Genomic DNA, 7,277 nt, shown 5'->3' with positions numbered 1-7,277 from the left:
TGCCTTAGGAGTTTTTGGCTCACGCACCACAGTGAGAATGATTGACAATATGAGCATCACCAGCCTGAAGAAAGTTGTTGTTGTTATGACCGGCATGGCCAAGAGGATATATGATGCGCACTAACATCCAACAACAACATTTCTCATGGTTTCAGTTTTTTTCTGAACCAGTGCTATATTTGATTATTTGGCACAAAAAAGTTGTAATTCTTTCACTCCAACTACGGCCAACATGGCTCGTCATTCTTCCAAAAGATGTCCCTTATGATATTTTTTTTTAGAAAAAAGGAGTGCATTATCTCCTTGCTGTCGTCTAACTGAAGGAAACTAGATGTGAAAATTTAAGTGTATATAGACTGACCCACTCGGAGTGCATACAAAAATATTTTTATCCAAGTCGTCAGCGCCAACACTGTACCTCCAATGTCCATCTGCATCTACACGGCTAGTTCTAATCTTAAGCAAGAATGAAACTACCAAGAAAACTGAGATAACAGCATGTAGCCGACCCCGGGCAGCAGGTGGTCAGGGATTATCAGTAGAGAAACACAAAGTCGGCTGATGACCGCCGAGCATGGCCAGGCCCATCTCGCTCTCGTGGCTGCCGTGGTGGCTCCCGGGCCTCTCCGTGGCTCCTCCACTCCGAGTCCACAGCCCGACCTCGGCATTCCGCCTCCATCCTCCTCCGCCCTCTGTCCCGTGTGCTTCTCCACACCTCCCTCTCGAAGCCGACGGATCCGACCTTCCCCTTGCTGGATCCGGTCCCCCACGAGCCTCAAGCCACCCTGCCACCGCGCTCGTGTCCATGTCGTGCGTGGTGTAGAGGTGGCCAGCGTGTGGAACAGGCTGCGTCGCAGGCATCTGCGTGCTGAGCCTCCGCTTCTTCACCCCGGCGAGCGCCGGACTGAACAGCTTCGCACCGGACTGCCGTTTTGTTGTACAATTTCCCTTCGTTCTCATTCTGTGTTTGTTGATTCAAGAGGCTCGTTGTTGATATGCAATTTTCCTAGGTATATAAACTGGTAGACTTTCATGTAAGCAATCGAGGTGGGATTACTCCGAGTACATGTGTGCAAATCAGGTAAGGTACAAATACAGAAGCGTGCATGCAGGCCGAAACATGCGTGCAGGCCCAATAAGAGAATGTGGACGTGGACCAATTGAATGGACAAAGTTTTTAGTACCGCCTCGCAGCAATTGGATGGACTATCGATCGAAACTAACGGAAAAAAACTGAAAGCGTAAATTCACGGAAAGAAGCGTATTGTGACGGTGAACCCAAAGAGTCAATTTGTGCTTTATTATTAGGGAAAGATTTATATTATTACTATTATCGTATATTTTATAGAGACTTATATATACATTATAAAAGCATCCCACGTGTTATTAACTTATAAAAGTAAATGTTTAACGGAAGTTGGCAAGGAAAATCCTGGTTGTTTTTGATTCACATGCAAGGAAAATCCTGGTGATTGCGTACAAAAGCTTGCGAAGATTTTAAGGACCAATTTAATAATAACGTGCTCATTTTTATTTTGAGCAATAACTCGCTAATTTATTAATTATATATATATATAATGTGCCTCTCCGGTTTATTCTTTGATATTAATTGCTCCTTCTAGCATAACATTATATATATAACAAGCCCACCTAATACGTGTATTTTAAGGAAGTGCAAATGGGCTGGGATTTCTTAGAAGATATAAATGGGCCTGATTGACGCGAAATTATTTGTTCACCCAGCCTAGCAAATGGACTGTACATTCTAGAAAACATGGGTTAAATATATGCCACATTTTTGCAGGCTGACATGTGGGCCAATAGGTCGAAGCCTACGCAGGGCGTTGTCAACTTGGTCAACAAATGATTGTGTCATCCACAGCCATTGGATTTATATCCAACGGCCAGCATGCACCTTCAATCTCTCGTCTTCTTCCTCCAGCGTCGCCGGGACCGCCTGGTCCGGCCTCCGGCGGCTAGCGGCTCTGCTTGGCACGCATCGCTGCGAAGCGCTACCCCACCGCCGGCCAGACTATCCCTCCACCCCTCGACACCTCCTGTTATTCTCCACAGACTATAGCCCCACGCCGCAACAGAACCAGTTATAACCCTTCTCCTCCTCTCAATCTGCGACTCCACTGCCGCATTTTCCCATCTCTGAGTCGTTCCCATCCGGGGCCTCGCCGTCGTCCACCGCCTCGCTGCATTCGGTGCGGCGTGGTCAACAAACGAGAGTCATCGGAAGAGGACTGTACGTGGAGAGCCTGAATGCTAGGACCCACGAGGTCCATGGTCGCACGCAAGGAAAGTTCCTCCTTATTAAGCTAAAAAATGTTTCCTCCACCTGACAGCTGGGTCCCACCGGCTATATCTTCGCACGGAAGGAAGTGCCTCCTTGTTTTGCGAAAAAAATTATTCATCCCGTTGACAGCTGGGACCCGTCAGATTTGGTGACTGACTTGTGGGCCTACTAAGCGGACGTGTACGCACGGCTTTGTCAACTTAATCAACAAATGATTCTAGCGGCTGGACCGTTGGATGTTAGTCCAACAGCCGCGCTCCTTCTTCAACCTCTATTCTTGCTCCTGTCTCCCGTGGGCGGCACCGCGGCTGTGCTGCCGCGCACCCGAACCAGTGAAGTTTCCCACTCCTCTCCATGTGCGACTCCACTGCCCCGTCTTCCCCATCTCCGGGTCGTTCCAGTCTGGGTGCGCTCGGCACAGTGTGGTCAACGTGGTCAACAATCGAGAGTCATCGGAAGATGACTGTATGTGAGAGGCTGACAGTGGGGACGCACCACACCCATGGACACATGCATGCAACGGAACGCAGCGAGGTCAGCGTGGTCAAGGAATGACTTCCATCGGAAGTATACTGTACGTGGAGAGTCTCAGCTGGATCCACGGCCGCAGCAAGTAAGTGCCTCTTTATTACGCGGAAAATAATGATTCCTCCAACTGACAGCAGAGACCCACTGGACGGGCCACCGTATTTTGCGAAAAAAACGTTTGCCCCCTGACTGCTGGGACCCACCTGACGGGCCATCGTATTTCGTGAAAAAAATGTTCCCCCCGCTGTCAGCTCGGACCCACCAGAAGTGCCTCCTTATTACGCACAAAAAAATGAATACCCCCCCCCCCCCCGGCTAGCTGGGACCCACCTTTGTGGGAGGCTGACTGTAACACCCCAAAGATCATGCTACAGTAATCTCCTGCTGATTTTTCCATGTCGTCATGATTAGAATTTAAAATGAAATCAAGAATTAAATTCAACTCTCGAATTCAACTTTCAGAAATAAGAAAACAAAAATGTTTTCTAGATTTTTAATAAATGTTCATACCATCTGATTATAAATCCCTAAACAATGATAAAGTAAGATAAACTTTATTTGGATTACTAATTTGACCATAGCAACCAATAGGTGGACCAGCAACATTTATCTGTGAGCATTTAAATTGAAACATAAATCTGAACGTTTTCTAGTAACCTGAAAACTTTGTGTGTTGCACCAAAATATTTTATTTGAATTATGTGTGAAGTATCTTGTAGAACTAAATTCATTTGGTGCTCAAAATGAATGTAAAACAGGAGTAATAATTTATTTAACAAAAAAACAGGAAACATAAAGAAAACACCCACGTGCACAACTGCCCAACTAGCAACTACATACCCCCCCCCCCCCCCCCCCCTGTCCTTCAACCTCCCGCTACAGTGGAAGACAGGGGAGCCGAGCTGCTCGCCATGGTGGCTGTCGTCGTCACGGCCACTGGCTTCCCCGGTGCCTGATAATACATGGAGGGGCTCCTGCATCGTCGTCTCCTTCGCCCTCGACTAAGGTCTCGAGCTAGGAGGGCCCCGTGCGCCGCCATCGACTGTCTTCTCCGCGCACGGCCGTCGCCATTTGCCGTCGATTGCCTCGGCCACGGACCACCCCGCGCCTCCCCGAGCTCTCCATACGCCTCGTGGTGAGCTCCTCCTTCGATTCCCCTCGTCCTCGATCTTGATTCGCTCCGTTTACTGTCGCCCCACGGGCATGGTCGCCATGGCCGAAGCTTCGCGTCTGTATACGCTCGCTGCGTATGGCCGCGTCCACGCGCGCCCCTGCCAGCCAGCCCGTGCCCTGGCCGTGCCCCGCGCCCGCTCGTGCGTGCGCCCGCCGCTACCGGGGCCGCGCGCCCGCGATCCCTGCTACTCTGCTGCGTACGTGCTGCTGCTGCTCAAGCTCCTACCGCTGCTCTGCTGCTGCCTAGAGCCGCTACCGCTATGCTGTTGCGCTGCTCTGCTCATGCTGCTCAATTGCCGCCGGCTGCTGTTGCTTTCTACTGGCCATGGGCATGCCATGGCCGAGTGTGTAGTATGCGTGAGTGTTGTGGCCGGCTTGGCCATTGTCCAGTGCGGCCGGCCCTTGCTTGATTAGGACTAGATTAGTTAGGGTTAATTTAGTGCTAATTTAATTTAATAGAAAATGACAAGTGGGGCCTGCCCCTAGAATGTTAAAAAAAGATAATTGAAAATAAATAAATCACATTTAAAAATAATAAAAACTAATTAATTAATTAAGCTTAATTAATTAACCTAAACACTTAACTAAATTAACTAATCCTGTTTAGTTAACCTAAGTCCATGACAACTGGGACCCATGCATCAGTTTGATCAAGTCAACTGACTGTTGACTGCTGACATCACCCTGATGTCATGCTGACATCAAAATGGCATTTTCTAATTAAATTAATTATATTTTCAAAATGATTTAAATCTTTTAAAATTAATATAAAATAAACCGTAATTCGGATGAAAATACTTTGTACATGAAAGTTGCTCAGAACGACGAGACGAATCCGGATACGCAGCCCGTTCGTCCGCCACACATCCCTAGCATAGCGAACACACAATTTTCCCCCTCTGGTTCATCCGTCCGAAAACGAGAAACACCGGGAATACTTTCTCGGATGTTTTTCCCTCTTCACCGGTACCACCTTGTACCGCGCTAGGGCACACCTGGCATCATGCTTTGTCATGTCATGCATCGTCATGCATTTGTTTGCATTATATTTATTGTTTCTTCCCCCTCTTCTCTCGCTAGACACCGAGACCGACGCCGCTACTACCCAGTACGACTACGGTGTTGACGACCCCTCTCTCTTGCCAGAGCAACCAGGCAAGCCCCCCCCCCCTTGATCACCAGATATCGCCTACTCTCCTCTATACTGCTTGCATTAGAGTAGTGTAGTATGTTACTGCTTTCCGTTAATCCTATTCTCATGCATAGCCTGTCATTGTTGCTACAACTGTTGATACCTTACCTGCAATCCTAAATGCTTAGTATAGGATGCTAGATTATCATCAGTGGCCCTACACTCTTGTCCGTCTGCCATGCTATACTACTGGGCCGTGATCACTTCGGAAGGTGATCACGGGCATATGCTATATACTTTATATTGTTACATTACTTATGATGGGGGCTGAAGGGGAAGGTGGCTCCATCCCGGTAGAGGTGGGCCTGGGTTCCCGACGGCCCCCGACTGTTACTTTGTGGCGGAGCGACAGGGCAGGTTGAGACCGCCTAGGAGAGAGGTGGGCCTGGCCCTAGTCGGCATTCGCGGATACTTAACACGCTTAACGAGATCTTGGTATTTGATCTGAGTCTGGCTACTGGCCTATACGCACTAACCATCTACGTGGAGACAGTTATGGGCACTCGACGTCGTGGTATCAGCCGAAGCCTTCGTGACATTAGCGACTGAGCGGCGCGCGCCGGATTGGACTGGAACGCCTGCTAGGCTAGGTCTGCTTCCGGCCGCCCTCGCAACGTGCAGGTGTGCAATGGGCGATGGGCCCAGACCCCTGCGCCATAGGATTTAGACCGGCGTGCTAACCTCTCTGTTATGCCTTGGTAGGGCTGTGACGTGTTGATCTTCCGAGGCCGGGCATGACCCAGGAAAGTGTGTCCGGCCAAATGGGATCGAGCGTGTTGGGTTATGTGGTGCACCCTTGCAGGGAAGTTAATCTATTCGAATAGCCGTGATCTTCGGTAACAGGATGACTTGGAGTTGTACCTTGACCTTATGACAACTAGAACCAGATACTTAATAAAATACACCCTTCCAAGTGCCAGATACAACCGGTGGTCGCTCTCTCACAGGGCGACGAGGGGAGGATCATCGGTTAGGATTATGCTACACGATGCTACTTGGTGAACTTACCATCTACTCTCTTCTACATGCTGCAAGATGGAGGTGGCCAGAAGCGTAGTCTTCGATAGGATTAGCTATCCCCCTCTTATTCCGGCATTCTGCAGTTCAGTCCACATATGATAGTCTTATTCCATTTGATACCAATGCATACATATGTATTGTAGCTCCTTGCTTGCGAGTACTTTGGATGAGTACTCATGGTTGCTTTGCTTCCTTTTTTCCCCCTTTCTATACCCGATTGTTGCGACCAGATGTTGGAGCCCAGGATCCAGACGCCACCGTTGACGACGGCTATTACTACACTGGAGGTGCCTACTACTACGTGCAGCCCGCTGACGACGACCAGGAGTAGTCTAGGAGGATCCCAGGCAGGAGGCATGTGCCTCTTTCGCCTCTTTCGATCTGTATCCCAATTTGTGCTAGCCTTCTTAAGGCAAACTTGTTTAACTTATGTCTGTACTCAGATATTGTTGCTTCCGCTGACTCGTCTATGATCGAGCTCTTGTATTCGAGCCCTCGAGGCCCCTGACTTGTAATATGATGCTTGTATGACTTATTTTATTTGTAGAGTTGTGTTGTGATATCTTCCTGTGAGTCCCTAATCTTGATCGTACATGTTTGCGTGTATGATTAGTGTACGATTAAATCGGGGGCGTCACACTGACTTGTGGGCCTACTAAGTTGACGGGGACGAAGGACTTTGTCAACTTAGTCAATATGAACGATTCTAGCTCCAGTGACCGTACGATGTCCATCCAACGGCCGTAGTGCTTCTTCAACCTCTGATCTTCTTGCTCTAGCCGCCCAAAGCAGCGCCGGTCGTGCTGCATGCTCCTGCCTCCCGTGGTCGGCTGTGCTGCCACGGAGGCCTCACCGCCCCTACTATTCCCACCGCTAGCCAGGCCATGCGGCGACGGCAGCCTCACACCGCAGCCAAACCAGTGAACCCTTGTACTCCTCTCCGCGCGGGCTTCCACTGCCGCATCTTCCCCGGCTCCGCGTCGTCCCCTTCCTAGGCCTCCCCGTCGTCCACCGCCGTGGTGCTCTTCGCGCGGCGTGGTCAACGTGGTCAAGGAACGACTT

The 7,277-nt window shown here is 49.6% G+C and overlaps 1 long non-coding RNA gene across 1 annotated transcript; it reads left to right on the top strand.

Moving 5' to 3' along the window:
- Positions 1-3,695: 3,695 nt before the first annotated feature.
- LOC147991580 (uncharacterized) lies at positions 3,696-6,755 on the top strand. Its single transcript, XR_015613952.1, has 3 exons — positions 3,696-3,965; positions 5,084-5,158; positions 6,446-6,755. It is a non-coding gene; the product is annotated as an uncharacterized LOC147991580 (long non-coding RNA).
- The last annotated feature ends 522 nt before the right edge of the window (positions 6,756-7,277 follow it).

Source organism: Triticum urartu, chromosome 1A, assembly GCF_056163025.1.
Source record: "Triticum urartu cultivar PI428250 chromosome 1A, HENAU_Tu73, whole genome shotgun sequence".
NCBI classification, from domain to species: Eukaryota; Viridiplantae; Streptophyta; class Magnoliopsida; order Poales; family Poaceae; genus Triticum; species Triticum urartu.
Note: the sequence above shows the minus strand (reverse complement) of the source record. Positions and strands in the feature narration are given on the sequence as shown.